Raw genomic sequence first — 17,291 nt, 5'->3', positions numbered from 1 at the left:
TCCAACTCACACACGCACTGACCTCTCTCCAACTCACACACGCACTGAGCTCTATCCAACTCACACACGCACTGAGCTCTCTCCAACTCACACACGCACTGAGCTCTCTCCAACTCACACACGCACTGAGCTCTCTCCAACTCACACACGCACTGACCTCTCTCCAACTCACACAGTCACTGACCTCTCTCCAACTCCCACAGTCACTGACCTCTCAACAACTCCCACAGTCACTGACCTCTCAACAACTCCTACACTCACTGACCTCTCAACAACTCCTACACTCACTGACCTCTCTACAACTCCCACACTCACTGACCTCTCTACAACTCCCACACTCACTGACCTCTATACAACTCCTACACTCACTGACCTCTGTCCCACTCCCACACACACTGACCCCACTCCAACACCCAAACGCACTGACCTCTTCCGAACTCCTACATGCACTGACCGCTCTCCAACTCCCACACACACTGACCTCTCTCCAACTCCCACACACACTGACCTCTCTCCAACTCCCACAGGCACTGACCTCTCCCCAACTCCCACACGCACAGGCGTCTGTCCGAACTCCCACATTCACTGACCTCTCACCAACTCCCACACGCACTGACCACTCTCCAACACCCACACTCACTGACCTCTCTCCAACTCCTACACGCACTGACCACTCTCCAACTCCCACACGCACTGACCTCACTCCAACTCCCACACGCACTGACCTCTCCCCACCTCCCACACACAATGACCTCTCCAAATCCCACACGCAATGACCTCTCCCCAACTCACACACACACTGACCACTCTCCAAGTGCCACACGGACTGACCTCTCCCCAACTCCCACACGCACTGATCTCTCTCCTACTCCCACACGCACTGAACTCTCTCCAACTCCCACACTCACTGAACTCTCTCCAACTCCCACACTCACTGACCTCTCTCCAACTCCCACAGGCACTGACCTCTCCCCAACTCCCACACGCACAGGCGTCTGTCCGAACTCCCACATTCACTGACCTCTCTCCAACTCCCACACGCACTGAGCACTCTCCAACTCCCACACTCACCGACCTCTCTCCAACTCCTACACGCACTGACCTCTCTCCAACTCGACACGCACTGACCTCACTCCAACTCCCACAGTCACTGAACTCTCTCCAACTCCCGCACGCACTGACCACCCTCCAACTCCCGCACGCACTGACCTCCCACCAAATCCCGCACGCACTGGCCTCATTCCAACTCCCGCACGCACTGGCCTCACTCCAACTCCCGCACGCACTGACCTCACTCCAACTCCCGCACGCACTGACCTCCCTCCAACTCCCGCACGCACTGACCTCCCTCCAGTTCCCGCACGCACTGACCCCCCTCCAAATCCCGCACGCACTGACCTCCCTCCAACTCCCACACGCACTGACCTCTCCCCAACTCCCACACGCACTGACCTCCCTCCAACACCCACACGCACTGACCTCACTCCAACTCCCACACACACTGACCTCTCTCCAACTCCCACACGCGCTGACCTCTCTCCAATTCCCACACGCGCTGGCCTCTCTCCAACTCCCTCAGTCACTGACCGCTCTCCAACTCCCACAGTCACTGACCTCTCTCCAACTCCCACAGTCACTGACCTCTCTACAACTCCCACAGTCACTGACCTCTCTACAACTCCCACAGTCACTGACCTCTCTACAACTCCCACAGTCACTGACCTCTCTACAACTCCCACAGTCACTGACCTCTCTACAACTCCCACAGTCACTGACCTCTCTACAACTCCCACAGTCACTGACCTCTCTACAACTCCCACAGTCACTGACCTCTCAACAACTCCCACATTCACTGACCTCTCCCCGACTCCCACACGCACTGACCTCTCCCCGACTCCCACACGCACTGACCTCTCTCCGACTCCCACACGCACTGACCTCTCTCCGACTCCCACTCGCACTGACATCTCCACAACTCCCAAATGCACAGGCATCTGTCCAACTCACGTACGCCCTGACCTCAACCCAAGTCACAGATGCACTGACCTCTCTCCAACTCCCAAACGCACTGACCTCTTCCGAACTCCTACATGCACTGACCTCTCTCCAACTCCCACAGGCACTGACCTCTCCCCAACTCCCCCACGCACTGACCTCCCTGCAAATCCCGCACTCACTGGCCTCACTCCAACTCCCGCACGCACTGACCTCACTCCAACACCCGCACGCACTGACCTCACTCCAATTCCCGCACGCACTGACCTCACTCCAACTCCCGCACGCATTGACCTCACTCCAAATCCCGCACGCACTGACCGCACTCCAACTCCCGCACGCACTGACCGCACTCCAACTCCCGCACGCACTGACCTACCACCAACTCCCGCACGCACTGACCCCACTCCAACTCCTGCACGCACTGACGTCCCTCCAACTCCCGCACGCACTGACCCCCCTCCAACTCCCGCACGCACTGACCTCTCTCCAACTCCCACACGCACTGACCTCTCTCCAACTCCCACACGCACTGACCTCTCTCCAACTCCCACACGCACTGACCTCTCTCCAACTCCCACACGCACTGACCTCTCTCCAACTCCCACACGCAGTGACCTCTCTCCAACTCCCACACGCACTAACCTCTCTCCAACTCCCACACGCACTGACCTCTCTCCAACTCCCACACGCACTGACCTCTCTCCAACTCCCACACGCACTGACCTCTCTCCAACTCCCACACGCACTGACCTCTCTCCAACTCCCACACTCACTGACCTCTCTCCAACTCCCACACGCACTGACCTCTCTCCAACTCCCACACGCACTGACCTCTCTCCAACTCCCACACGCACTGACCTCTCTCCAACTCCCACACGCACTGACCTCTCTCCAACTCCCACACGCACTGACCTCTCTGCAACTTCCACACGCACTGACCTCTCTTCAACTCCCACACGCACTGACCTCTCTCCAACTCCCACACTCACTGACCTCTCTCCAACTCCCACACGCACTGACCTCTCTACAACTCCTACACGCACTGACCTCTCTACAACTCCTACACTCAGACTTCTCTCGAACTCCCACACGCACTGTCCTCTCTCCCACTCCCACACACACTCACCCCTATCCAACTCCCAAACGCAATGACCTCTTTCAAACTCCAACACGCACTGACCTCTCTCCAACTCCCACATTCACTGACCTCTACCCAACTCCCACACGCACAGGCCTCTGTCCGAACTCCCACACTCACTGACCTCTCGCCAACTCCCACACGCACTGACCTCTCTCCCACTCACACACACACTGACCTCTTGACAACTTCCACACACAATGACTTCTCCCCACCTCCCACACACAATGACCTCTCTCCAACTCCCACACTCACTGACCTCTCTCCAACTCCCACACTCACTGACCTCTCTCCAACTCCCACAATCACTGACCTCTCTCCAACTAACACACTCACTGACCTCTCTCGAACTCCCACACTCACTGACCTCTCTCCAACTCCCACACAAACTGACCTCTCTCCAACTCCCACACGCATTCAACTCTCCCCAAAAACCACACTCACTGACCTCTCTCCAACTCCCACACGCGCTGACCTCTCTCCAACTCCCGCACGCACTGACCTCCCTCCAACTCCCGCACGCACTGACCTCCCTCCAACTCCCGCACGCACTGACCTCCCTCCAACTCCCGCACGCACTGAGCTCCCTCCAACACCCACACACACTGACCTCTCTCCAACTCCCACACGCACTGACCTCTCTCCAACTCCCACACGCACTGACCTCTCTCCAACTCCCACACGCACTGACCTCTCTCCAACTCCCACACGCACTGACCTCTCTCCAACTCCCACACGCACTGACCTCTCTCCAACTCGGCACGCACTGACCTCTCTCCAACTCCCACATGCACTGACCTCTCTCCAACTCCCACACGCACTGACCTCTCTCCAACTCCCACACGCACTGACCTCTCTCCAACTCCCACACGCACTGACCTCTCTCCAACTCCCGCACGCACTGACCTCTCTCCAACTCCCGCACGCACTGACCTCACTCCAACTCCCGCACGCACTGACCTCACTCCAACTCCCGCACGCACTGACCTCACTCCAACTCCCGCACGCACTGACCTCACTCCAATTCCCGCACGCACTGACCTCACTCCAACTCCCGCACGCACTGACCTCACTCCAACTCCCGCACGCACTGACCCCACTCCAACTCCCGCACGCACTGACCCCACTCCAACTCCCGCACGCACTGACCCAACTCCAACTCCCGCACGCACTGACCTCCCTCCAACTCCCGCACGCACTGACCTCCCTCCAGTTCCCGCACGCACTGACCCCCCTCCAAATCCCGCACGCACTGACCTCCCTCCAACTCCCACACGCACTGACCTCTCCCCAACTCCCACACGCACTGACCTCACTCCAACTCCCGCACGCACTGACCTCTCTCCAACTCCCACACGCGCTGGCCTCTCTCCAACTCCCTCAGTCACTGACCTCTCTCCAACTCCCACAGTCACTGACCTCTCCCCAACTCCCACAGTCACTGACCTCTCTCCAACTCCCACAGTCACTGACCTCTCTCCAACTCCCACAGTCACTGACCTCTCTCCAACTCCCACAGTCACTGACCTCTCTCCAACTCCCACATTCACTGACCTCTCTCCAACTCCCACAGTCACTGACCTCTCTCCAACTCCCACAGTCACTGACCTCTCTCCAACTCCCACAGTCACTGACCTCTCTCCAACTCCCACACGCACTGACCTCTCTCCAACTCCCACAGTCACTGACCTCTCTCCAACTCCCACAGTCACTGACCTCTCTCCAACTCCCACAGTCACTGAGCTCTCTACAACTCCCACAGTCACTGAACTCTCTCCAACTCCCACACGCACTGACCTCTCTTCAACTCCCGCACGCACTGTCCTCCCTCCAAATCCCGCACTCACTGGCCTCACTCCAACTCCCGCACGCACTGACCTCACTCCAACACCCGCACGCACTGACCTCACTCCAACTCCCGCACGCACTGACCTCACTCCAACTCCCGCACGCACTGACCTCACTCCAACTCCCGCACGCACTGACCTCACTCCAACTCCCGCACGCACTGACCGCACTCCAACTCCCGCACGCACTGACCGCACTCCAACTCCCGCACGTACTGACCTACCACCATTCCCGCACGCACTGACCCCACTCCAACACTCGCACGCACTGACCCCACTCCAACTCCCGCACGCACTGACCTCTCTCCAACTCCCACACGCACTGACCTCTCTCCAACTCCCACACGCAGTCACCTCTCTCCAACTGCCACACGCAGTCACCTCTCTCCATCTCCCACACGCACTAACCTCTCTCCAACTCCCACACGCACTGACCTCTCTCCAACTCCCACACGCACTGACCTCTCTCCAACTCCCACACGCACTGACCTCTCTCCAACTCCCACACGCACTGACCTCTCTCCATCTCCCACACGCACTAACCTCTCTCCAACTCCCACACGCACTGACCTCTCTCCAACTCCCACATAAACTGACCTCTCTCCAAATCCCACACGCACTGACCTCTCTCCAACTCCCACACGCACTGACCTCTCTCCAACTCCCGCACGCACTGACCTCCCTCCAACTCCCGCACGCACTGACCTCCCTCCAACACCCACACGCACTGACCTCTCTCCAACTCCCACACGCACTGACCTCTCTCCAACTCCCACACGCACTGACCTCTCTCCAACTCCCACACGCACTGACCTCTCTCCAACGCGGCACGCACTGACCTCTCTCCAACGCGGCACGCACTGACCTCTCTCCAACTCCCACACGCACTGACCTCTCTCCAACTCCCACACGCACTGACCTCTCTCCAACTCCCACACGCACTGACCTCTCTCCAACTCCCACACGCACTGACCTCTCTCCAACTCCCACACGCACTGACCTCTCTCCAACTCCCACACGCACTGACCTCTCTCCAACTCCCACACGCACTGACCTCTCTCCAACTCCCACACGCACTGACCTCTCTCCAACTCCCACACGCACTGACCTCTCTCCAACTCCCACACGCAGTGACCTCTCTCCAACTCCCACACGCACTGACCTCTCTCCAACTCCCACACGCACTGACCTATCTCCAACTCCCACACGCACTGACCTCTCTCCAACTCCCACACGCACTGACCTCTCTCCAACTCCCACACGCACTGACCTCTCTCCAACTCCCACACGCACTGACCTCTCTCCAACTCCCACACGCACTGACCTCTCTCCAACTCCATAATGCACTGACCTCTCTACAACATCCACACGCACTGACCTCTCTACAACTCCCACACACACTCACCCCTCCCAACTCCCAAACGCACTAACCTCTTTCAAACTCCAACATGCACTGACCTCTCTCCAACTCACACACGCACTGACCTCTCTCCTACTCCCACACGCACTGACCTCTCCCCAACTCCCACACGCACTGACCTCTCCCCACCTCCCACACGCACTGACCTCTCCCCACCTCCCACACGCACTGACCTCTCCCCACCTCCCACACGCACAGGCCTCTGTCCAACTCCCACAATCACTGACCTCTCTCCAACTACCACACGCACTGACCTCTCTCCAACTCACACACGCACTGACCTCTCTCCAACTCACACACGCACTGACCTTTCTCCAACTCACACACGCACTGACCTCTCTCCAACTCACACACGCACTGAGCTCTCTCCAACTCACACACGCACTGACTTCTCTCCAACTCCCACAGTCACTGACCTCTCTCCAACTCCCACAGTCACTGACCTCTCAACAACTCCTACACTCACTGACCTCTCTACAACTCCAAAACTCACTGACCTCTCTCCAACTCCCACACGCACTGACCTCTCTCCAACTCCCACACGCACTGACCTCTCTCCAACTCCCACACGCACTGACATCTCTCCAACTCCATAACGCACTGACCTCTCTACAACTTCCACACGCACTGACCTCTCTACAACTCCCACACGTACTGACCTCTCTACAACTCCTACACTCAGACTTCTCTTGAACTCCCACACGCACTGTCCTCTCTCCCACTCCCACACACACTCACCCCTCTCCTACTCCCACACGCACTGACCTCTCCCCAACTCCCACACGCACTGACCTCTCCCCAACTCCCACACGCACTGACCTCTCCCCAACTCCCACACGCACTGACCTCTCCCCACCTCCCACACTCACTGACCTCTCCCCACCTCCCACACGCAAAGGCCTCTGTCCAACTCCCACACTCACTGATCTCTCTCCTACTCCAACATTCTGTCACCGCTCGACAACTCCCACACACAATAATCTGTCTCAAACACCCTCACTCACAGACCATTCTCCAACTCCAACACGCACTGACCTCTCTCCAACTCCCACATTCACTGACCTCTACCCAACTCCCACACGCACAGGCCTCTGTCCGAACTCCCACACTCACTGAACTCTCGCCAACTCCCACACGCACTGACCTCTCTCCCACTCACACACACACTGACCTCTCGACAACTTCCACACACAATGAATTCTCCCCACCTGCCACACACAATGACCTCTCCCCAACTCCCACACGCACTGACCTCTCCCCACCTCCCACACGCACTGACCTCTCTCCAACTCCCACACTCACTGACCTCTCTCCAACTCCCACACTCACTGACCTCTCTCCAACTCCCACACTCACTGACTTCTCTCCAACTCCCACACTCACTGACCTCTCTCCAACTCCCACACTCACTGACCTCACTCCAACTCCCACACTCACTGACCTCTCTCCAACTCCCACACGCATTCAACTCTCCCCAACTCCCACACTCACTGACCTCTCTCCAACTCCCACACTCACTGACGTCTCTCCAACTCCCACACGCACTGACCTCTCTCCAACTCCCACACGCACTGACCTCTCTCCAACTCCCACACGCACTGACCTCTCTCCAACGCGGCACGCACTGACCTCTCTCCAACGCGGCACGCACTGACCTCTCTCCAACTCCCACACGCACTGACCTCTCTCCAACTCCCACACGCACTGACCTCTCTCCAACTCCCACACGCACTGACCTCTCTCCAACTCCCACACGCACTGACCTCTCTCCAACTCCCACACGCACTGACCTCTCTCCAACTCCCACACGCACTGACCTCTCTCCAACTCCCACACGCACTGACCTCTCTCCAACTCCCACACGCACTGACCTCTCTCCAACTCCCACACGCACTGACCTCTCTCCAACTCCCACACGCACTGACCTCTCTCCAACTCCCACACGCACTGACCTCTCCCCAACTCCCACACGCACTGACCTCTCTCCAACTCCCACACGCACTGACCTCTCTCCAACTCCCACACGCACTGACCTCTCTCCAACTCCCACACGCACTGACCTCTCTCCAACTCCCACACGCACTGACCTCTCTCCAACTCCCACACGCACTGACCTCTCTCCAACTCCCACACGCACTGACCTATCTCCAACTCCCACACGCACTGACCTCTCTCCAACTCCCACACGCACTGACCTCTCTCCAACTCCCACACGCACTGACCTCTCTCCAACTCCCACACGCACTGACCTCTCTCCAACTCCATAATGCACTGACCTCTCTACAACTCCTACACGCACTGACCTCTCTACAACTCCCACACACACTCACCCCTCCCAACTCCCAAACGCACTAACCTCTTTCAAACTCCAACATGCACTGACCTCTCTCCAACTCACACACGCACTGACCTCTCTCCTACTCCCACACGCACTGACCTCTCCCCAACTCCCACACGCACTGACCTCTCCCCACCTCCCACACGCACTGACCTCTCCCCACCTCCCACACGCACAGGCCTCTGTCCAACTCCCACAATCACTGACCTCTCTCCAACTACCACACGCACTGACCTCTCTCCAACTCACACACGCACTGACCTCTCTCCAACTCACACACGCACTGACCTTTCTCCAACTCACACACGCACTGACCTCTCTCCAACTAACACACGCACTGAGCTCTCTCCAACTCACACACGCACTGACTTCTCTCCAACTCCCACAGTCACTGACCTCTCTCCAACTCCCACAGTCACTGACCTCTCAACAACTCCTACACTCACTGACCTCTCTCCAACTCCCACACGCACTGACCTCTCTCCAACTCCCACACGCACTGACCTCTCTCCAACTCCCACACGCACTGACCTCTCTCCAACTCCCACACGCACTGACCTCTCTACAACTTCCACACGCACTGACCTCTCTACAACTCCCACACGCACTGACCTCTCTACAACTCCTACACTCAGACTTCTCTTGAACTCCCACACGCACTGTCCTCTCTCCCACTCCCACACACACTCACCCCTCTCCAACTCCCAAACGCACTGACCTCTTTCAAACTCCAACATGCACTGACCTCTCTCCAACTCCCACACGCACTGACCTCTCTCCTACTCCCACACGCACTGACCTCTCCCCAACTCCCACACGCACTGACCTCTCCCCAACTCCCACACGCACTGACCTCTCCCCAACTCCCACACGCACTGACCTCTCCCCACCTCCCACACTCACTGACCTCTCCCCACCTCCCACACGCAAAGGCCTCTGTCCAACTCCCACACTCACTGATCTCTCTCCTACTCCAACATTCTGTCACCGCTCGACAACTCCCACACACACTAATCTGTCTCAAACACCCTCACTCACAGACCATTCTCCAACTCCAACACGCACTGACCTCTCTCCAACTCCCACATTCACTGACCTCTACCCAACTCCCACACGCACAGGCCTCTGTCCGAACTCCCACACTCACTGAACTCTCGCCAACTCCCACACGCACTGACCTCTCTCCCACTCACACACACACTGACCTCTCGACAACTTCCACACACAATGAATTCTCCCCACCTGCCACACACAATGAACTCTCTCCAACTCCCACACTCACTGACCTCTCTCCAACTCCCACACTCACTGACCTCTCTCCAACTCCCACACTCACTGACTTCTCTCCAACTCCCACACTCACTGACCTCTCTCCAACTCCCACACTCACTGACCTCACTCCAACTCCCACACTCACTGACCTCTCTCCAACTCCCACACGCATTCAACTCTCCCCAACTCCCACACTCACTGACCTCTCTCCAACTCCCACACTCACTGACGTCTCTCCAACTCCCACACTCACTGACGTCTCTCCAACTCCCACACTCACTGACCTCTCTCCAAATCCCACACTCACTGACCTCTCTCCAAATCCCACACTCACTGTCCTCTCTCCAACTCCGACACTCGCTGACCACTCTCCTACTCCCACACGCACTGACCTCTCTCCAACTCCCACACGCACTGATCTCTCTCCTACTCCCACACGCAATGACCTCTATCCTACTCCCACACGCAATGACCTCTCTCCTACTCCCACACGCACTGACCTCTCTCCAACTCACACACGCACTGACCTCTCTCCAACTCCCACACGCACTGACCTCTCTCCAACTCCCACACGCACTGACATCTCTCCAACTCCCACACGCACTGACATCTCTCCAACTCCCACACACACTGACCACTCTCCAACTCCCACACACACTGACCTCGCTCCAACTCCCACACACACTGACCTCTCTCCAACTCCCACACACACTGACCTCTCTCCAACTTCCACACGCACTGACCTCTCTCCAACTCCCACACGCACTGACCTCTCTACAACTCCTACACTCAGACCTCTCTCGAACTCCCACACACAATGTCCTCTCTCCCACTGCCACACACATTCACCCCTCTCCAACTCCCAAACGCACTGACCTCTCTCCTACTCGCACACGCACTGACCTCTCCGCAACTCCCACATGCTATGACCTATCTCCAACTCCCACACGCACTGACCTCTCCGCAACTCCCACACGCACAGGCCTCTGTCCAACTCCCACACACACTGACCTCTCTCCAACTCCAACACACAGTGACCGCTCTCCAACTCCCACACACACTAACCTGTCTCCAACACCCTCACTCACTAACCTGTCTCCAACATCCTCACTCACTGACCTCTCTCCACCTCCCGCACGCACTGACCTCGCTCCAAGTCCCACACTCACTAACCTCCCTCCAAATCCCACATTCACTGACCTCTACCCAACTCCCACACGCACAGGCCTCTGTCCGAACTCCCACACTCACTGACCTCTCGCCAACTCCCACATGCACTGACCTCTCTCCCACTCACACACACACTGACCTCTCGACAACTTCCACACACAATGACTTCTCCCCACCTCCCACACACAATGACCTCTCCCCAACTCCCACACGCACTGACCTCTCCCCACCTCCCACACGCACTGACCTCTCCCCACCTCCCACACACAATAACCTCTACAAATCCCACAAGCACTGACCTCTCCCCAAATCTCACACGCACTTACCTCTCTCCTAATCCCACACGCAATGACCTCTCTCCAACTCCCACACGCACTGAACTCTCTCCAACTCCAACACTCACTGACCTCTCTCCAACTCCCGCACGCACTGACCTCCCTCCAACTCCCACACACACTGACCTCTTTCCAACTCCCACATGCACTGACCTCTCTCCAACACCCGCACGCACTGACCTCCCTCCAACTCCCGCACGCACTGACCTCCCTCCAACACCCACAGACACTGACCTCTTTCCAACTCCCACACGCACTGACCTCTCTCCAACTCCCACACGCACTGACCTCTCTCCAACTCCCACACGCACTGACCTCTCTCCAACGCGGCACGCACTGACCTCTCTCCAACGCGGCACGCACTGAACTCTCTCCAACTCCCACACGCACTGACCTCTCTCCAACTCCCACACGCACTGACCTCTCTCCAACTCCCACACGCACTGACCTCTCTCCAACTCCCACACGCACTGACCTCTCTCCAACTCCCACACGCACTGACCTCTCTCCAACTCCCACACGCACTGACCTCTCTCCAACTCCCACACGCACTGACCTATCTCCAACTCCCACACGCACTGACCTCTCTCCAACTCCCACACGCACTGACCTCTCTCCAACTCCCACACGCACTGACCTCTCTACAACATCCACACGCACTGACCTCTCTACAACTCCTACACGCACTGACCTCTCTCCAACTCCCACACGCACTGACCTCTGTCCAACTCCCACACGCACTGACCTCTCTACAACATCCACACGCACTGACCTCTCTACAACTCCTACACGCACTGACCTCTCTACAACTCCCACACACACTCACCCCTCCCAACTCCCAAACGCACTAACCTCTTTCAAACTCCAACATGCACTGACCTCTCTCCAACTCACACACGCACTGACCTCTCTCCTACTCCCACACGCACTGACCTCTCCCCAACTCCCACACGCACTGACCTCTCCCCACCTCCCACACGCACTGACCTCTCCCCACCTCCCACACGCACAGGCCTCTGTCCAACTCCCACAATCACTGACCTCTCTCCAACTACCACACGCACTGACCTCTCTCCAACTCACACACGCACTGACCTCTCTCCAACTACCACACGCACTGACCTCTCTCCAACTACCACACGCACTGACCTCTCTCCAACTACCACACGCACTGACCTCTCTCCAACTCACACACGCACTGACCTCTCTCCAACTCCCACACGCACTGACCTCTCTCCAACTCCCACACGCACTGACCTCTCTCCAACTCACACACGCACTGACCTCTCTCCAACTCACACACGCACTGACCTTTCTCCAACTCACACACGCACTGACCTCTCTCCAACTAACACACGCACTGACTTCTCTCCAACTCCCACAGTCACTGACCTCTCTCCAACTCCCACAGTCACTGACCTCTCAACAACTCCTACACTCACTGACCTCTCTACAACTCCAAAACTCACTGACCTCTCTACAACTCCCACACGCACTGACCTCTCTACAACTCCCACACGCACTGACCTCTCTACAACTCCCACACGCACTGACCTCTCTCCAACTCCCACACGCACTGACATCTCTCCAACTCCATAACGCACTGACCTCTCTACAACTCCCACACGCGCTGACCTCTCTACAACTCCCACACGTACTGACCTCTCTACAACTCCTACACTCAGACTTCTCTTGAACTCCCACACGCACTGTCCTCTCTCCCACTCCCACACACACTCACCCCTCTCCAACTCCCAAACGCACTGACCTCTTTCAAACTCCAACATGCACTGACCTCTCTCCAACTCCCACACGCACTGACCTCTCTCCTACTCCCACACGCACTGACCTCTCCCCAACTCCCACACGCACTGACCTCTCCCCAACTCCCACACGCACTGACCTCTCCCCAATTCCCACACTCACTGACCTCCCTCCAAACCCACACACACTGACCTCTATCCAACTACCACACGCATTGACCTCTGTCCAATTCCCAGAATAACTGAACTCTCTCCAACACCCTCACGCACTGACCTCTCTCCAACTCCCACAATCACTAACCTCCCTCCAAACCCAAACGCACTGACCTCACTCCAACTCACAAACGCACTAATCTCTCACCAACACCCACACACACTAACCTCTCACCAACACCCACACTCACTGACCTCTCCCCAACTCCCACACGCACAGTCTCTGTCCGAATTCCCACTCTCACTGACCTCTCTCCAACTCCCACACGCACTGACTACTCTCCACCTCCCACACGCACTGATCTCTCCAAATCCCACACGCACTGACCCCTCGCCAACTCCCAGAGACACTGACATCTCGCCAACACCCACACGCAATGACCTCTCCCCACCTCCCACACAGAATGACCTCTCTCCAAATCCCACACGCGCTGACCTCTCTCCAAATCCCACACGCGCTGACCTCTCTCCAAATCCCACACGCACTGACCTCTCCACATCTCCCACATGCATTGACCTCTCCCCAACTCCCACACACACTGACCTCTCCCCAACTCCCACACGCACTGAACTCTCCCCAGCTCCAACACACAATGACCTCTCCAAAGCCCACACGCACTGACCTCTCCAAAGCCCACACGCACTACCTCTCTCCAATTCCCACACGCACTGACCTCTCTCCAACTCAAACACGCACTGACCTCTCTCCAACTCACACACGCACTGACCTCTCTCCAACTCATACACGCACTGACCTCTCTCCAACTCACACACGCACTGAGCTCTCTCCAACTCACACACGCACTGAGCTCTCTCCAACTCACACACGCACTGACCTCTCTCCAACTCCCACAGTCACTGACCTCTCAACTCCCACAGTCACTGACCTCTCAACAACTCCTACACTCACTGACCTCTCAACAACTCCTACACTCACTGACCTCTCTACAACTCCCACACTCACTGACCTCTCTACAACTCCCACACTCACTGACCTCTCTACAACTCCTACACTCACTGACCTCTGTCCCACTCCCACACACACTGACCCCACTCCAACACCCAAACGCACTGACCTCTTCCGAACTCCTACATGCACTGACCGCTCTCCAACTCCCACACACACTGACCTCTCTCCAACTCCCACACACACTGACCTCTCTCCAACTCCCACAGGCACTGACCTCTCCCCAACTCCCACACGCACAGGCGTCTGTCCGAACTCCCACATTCACTGACCTCTCGCCAACACCCACACGCACTGACCACTCTCCAACACCCACACTCACTGACCTCTCTCCAACTCCTACACGCACTGACCACTCTCCAACTCCCACACGCACTGACCTCACTCCAACTCCCACACGCACTGACCTCTCCCCACCTCCCACACACAATGACCTCTCCAAATCCCACACGCAATGACCTCTCCCCAACTCACACACACACTGACCACTCTCCAAGTGCCACACGGACTGACCTCTCCCCAACTCCCACACGCACTGATCTCTCTCCTACTCCCACACGCACTGACCTCTCCCCAACTCCCACACGCACTGACCTCTCCCCAACTCCCACACGCACTGATCTCTCTCCTACTCCCACACGCACTGACCTCTCCCCAACTCCCACACGCACTGACCTCTCCCCAACTCCCACACGCACTGAACTCTCTCCTACTCCCACACGCACTGACCTCTCCCCAACTCCCACACGCACTGACCTCTCCCCAACTCCCACACGCACTGATCTCTCTCCTACTCCCACACGCACTGAACTCTCTCCAACTCCCACACTCACTGAACTCTCTCCAACTTCCACACTCACTGACCTCTCTCCAACTCCCACAGGCACTGACCTCTCCCCAACTCCCACACGCACAGGCGTCTGTCCGAACTCCCACATTCACTGACCTCTCTCCAACTCCCACACGCACTGAGCACTCTCCAACTCCCACACTCACCGACCTCTCTCCAACTCCTACACGCACTGACCTCTCTCCAACTCGACACGCACTGACCTCACTCCAACTCCCACAGTCACTGAACTCTCTCCAACTCCCGCACGCACTGACCACCCTCCAACTCCCGCACGCACTGACCTCCCACCAAATCCCGCACGCACTGGCCTCATTCCAACTCCCGCACGCACTGACCTCACTCCAACTCCCGCACGGACTGACCTCACTCCAACTCCCGCACGCACTGACCTCACTCCAACTCCCGCACGCACTGACCTCACTCCAACTCCCGCATGCACTGACCTCACTCCAACTCCCGCACGCACTGACCTCACTCCAACTCCCGCACGCACTGACCTCACTCCAACTCCCGCACGCACAGACCTCACTCCAACTCCCGCACGCACTGACCTCACTCCAACTCCCGCACGCACTGACCTCACTCCAACTCCCGCACGCACTGACCTCACTCCAATTCCCGCACGCACTGACCTCACTCCAACTCCCGCACGCACTGACCTCACTCCAACTCCCGCACGCACTGACCTACCACCAACTCCCGCACGCACTGACCCCACTCCAACTCCCGCACGCACTGACCCAACTCCAACTCCCGCACGCACTGACCTCCCTCCAACTCCCGCACGCACTGACCTCCCTCCAGTTCCCGCACGCACTGACCCCCCTCCAAATCCCGCACGCACTGACCTCTCCCCAACTCCCACACGCACTGACCTCCCTCCAACACCCACACGCACTGACCTCACTCCAACTCCCACACACACTGACCTCTCTCCAACTCCCACACGCACTGACCTCTCTCCAATTCCCACACGCGCTGGCCTCTCTCCAACTCCCTCAGTCACTGACCGCTCTCCAACTCCCACAGTCACTGACCTCTCTCCAACTCCCACAGTCACTGACCTCTCTCCAACTCCCACAGTCACTGACCTCTCTACAACTCCCACAGTCACTGACCTCTCTACAACTCCCACAGTCACTGACCTCTCTACAGCTCCCACAGTCACTGAACTCTCTACAACTCCCACAGTCACTGACCTCTCTACAACTCCCACAGTCACTGACCTCTCTACAACTCCCACATTCACTGACCTCTCCCCGACTCCCACACGCACTGACCTCTCCCCGACTCCCACACGCACTGACCCCTTTCCGACTCCCACACGCACTGACCTCTCTCCGACTCCTACTCGCACTGACATCTCCACAACTCCCAAATGCACAGGCATCTGTCCAACTCACGTACGCCCTGACCTCACCCCAAGTCACAGATGCACTGACCTCTCTCCAACTCCCACACGCATTCACCTCTCTCCAACTCCCAAACGCACTGACCTCTTCCGAACTCCTACATGCACTGACCTCTCTCCAACTCCCACACGCACTGACCTCTCTCCAACTCCCACAGGCACTGACCTCTCCCCAACTCCCCCACGCACTGACCTCTCTCCAACTCCCACACTCACTGACCTCACTCCAACTCCCACACGCCCTGATCTCTCTCCAACTCCCACAGTCACTGACCGCACTCCAACTCCCGCACGCACTGACCGCACTCCAACTCCCGCACGCACTGACCTACCACCAACTCCCGCACGCACTGACCCCACTCCAACACCCGCACGCACTGACCTCCCTCCAACTCCCGCACGCACTGACCCCCCTCCAACTCCCGCACGCACTGACCTCTCTCCAACTCCCACACACACTGACCTCTCTCCAACTCCCACACGCACTGACCTCTCTCCAACTCCCACATGCACTGACCTCTCTCCAACTCCCACACGCACTGACCTCTCTCCAACTCCCACACGCA

The 17,291-nt window shown here is 57.6% G+C and overlaps 1 protein-coding gene across 1 annotated transcript in view; it reads left to right on the top strand.

The window, feature by feature from the left end:
- The window catches only part of LOC144694961 (prosaposin-like), a 174,515-nt gene that overhangs the window by 46,777 nt on the left and 110,447 nt on the right, over positions 1 to 17,291 (top strand). The gene's annotated exons all lie outside the window — the stretch shown is intronic.

The sequence above is a fragment of the Cetorhinus maximus genome, chromosome 20, assembly GCF_964194155.1.
Source record: "Cetorhinus maximus chromosome 20, sCetMax3.hap1.1, whole genome shotgun sequence".
Taxonomy (NCBI): Eukaryota; Metazoa; Chordata; class Chondrichthyes; order Lamniformes; family Cetorhinidae; genus Cetorhinus; species Cetorhinus maximus.
Note: the sequence above shows the minus strand (reverse complement) of the source record. Positions and strands in the feature narration are given on the sequence as shown.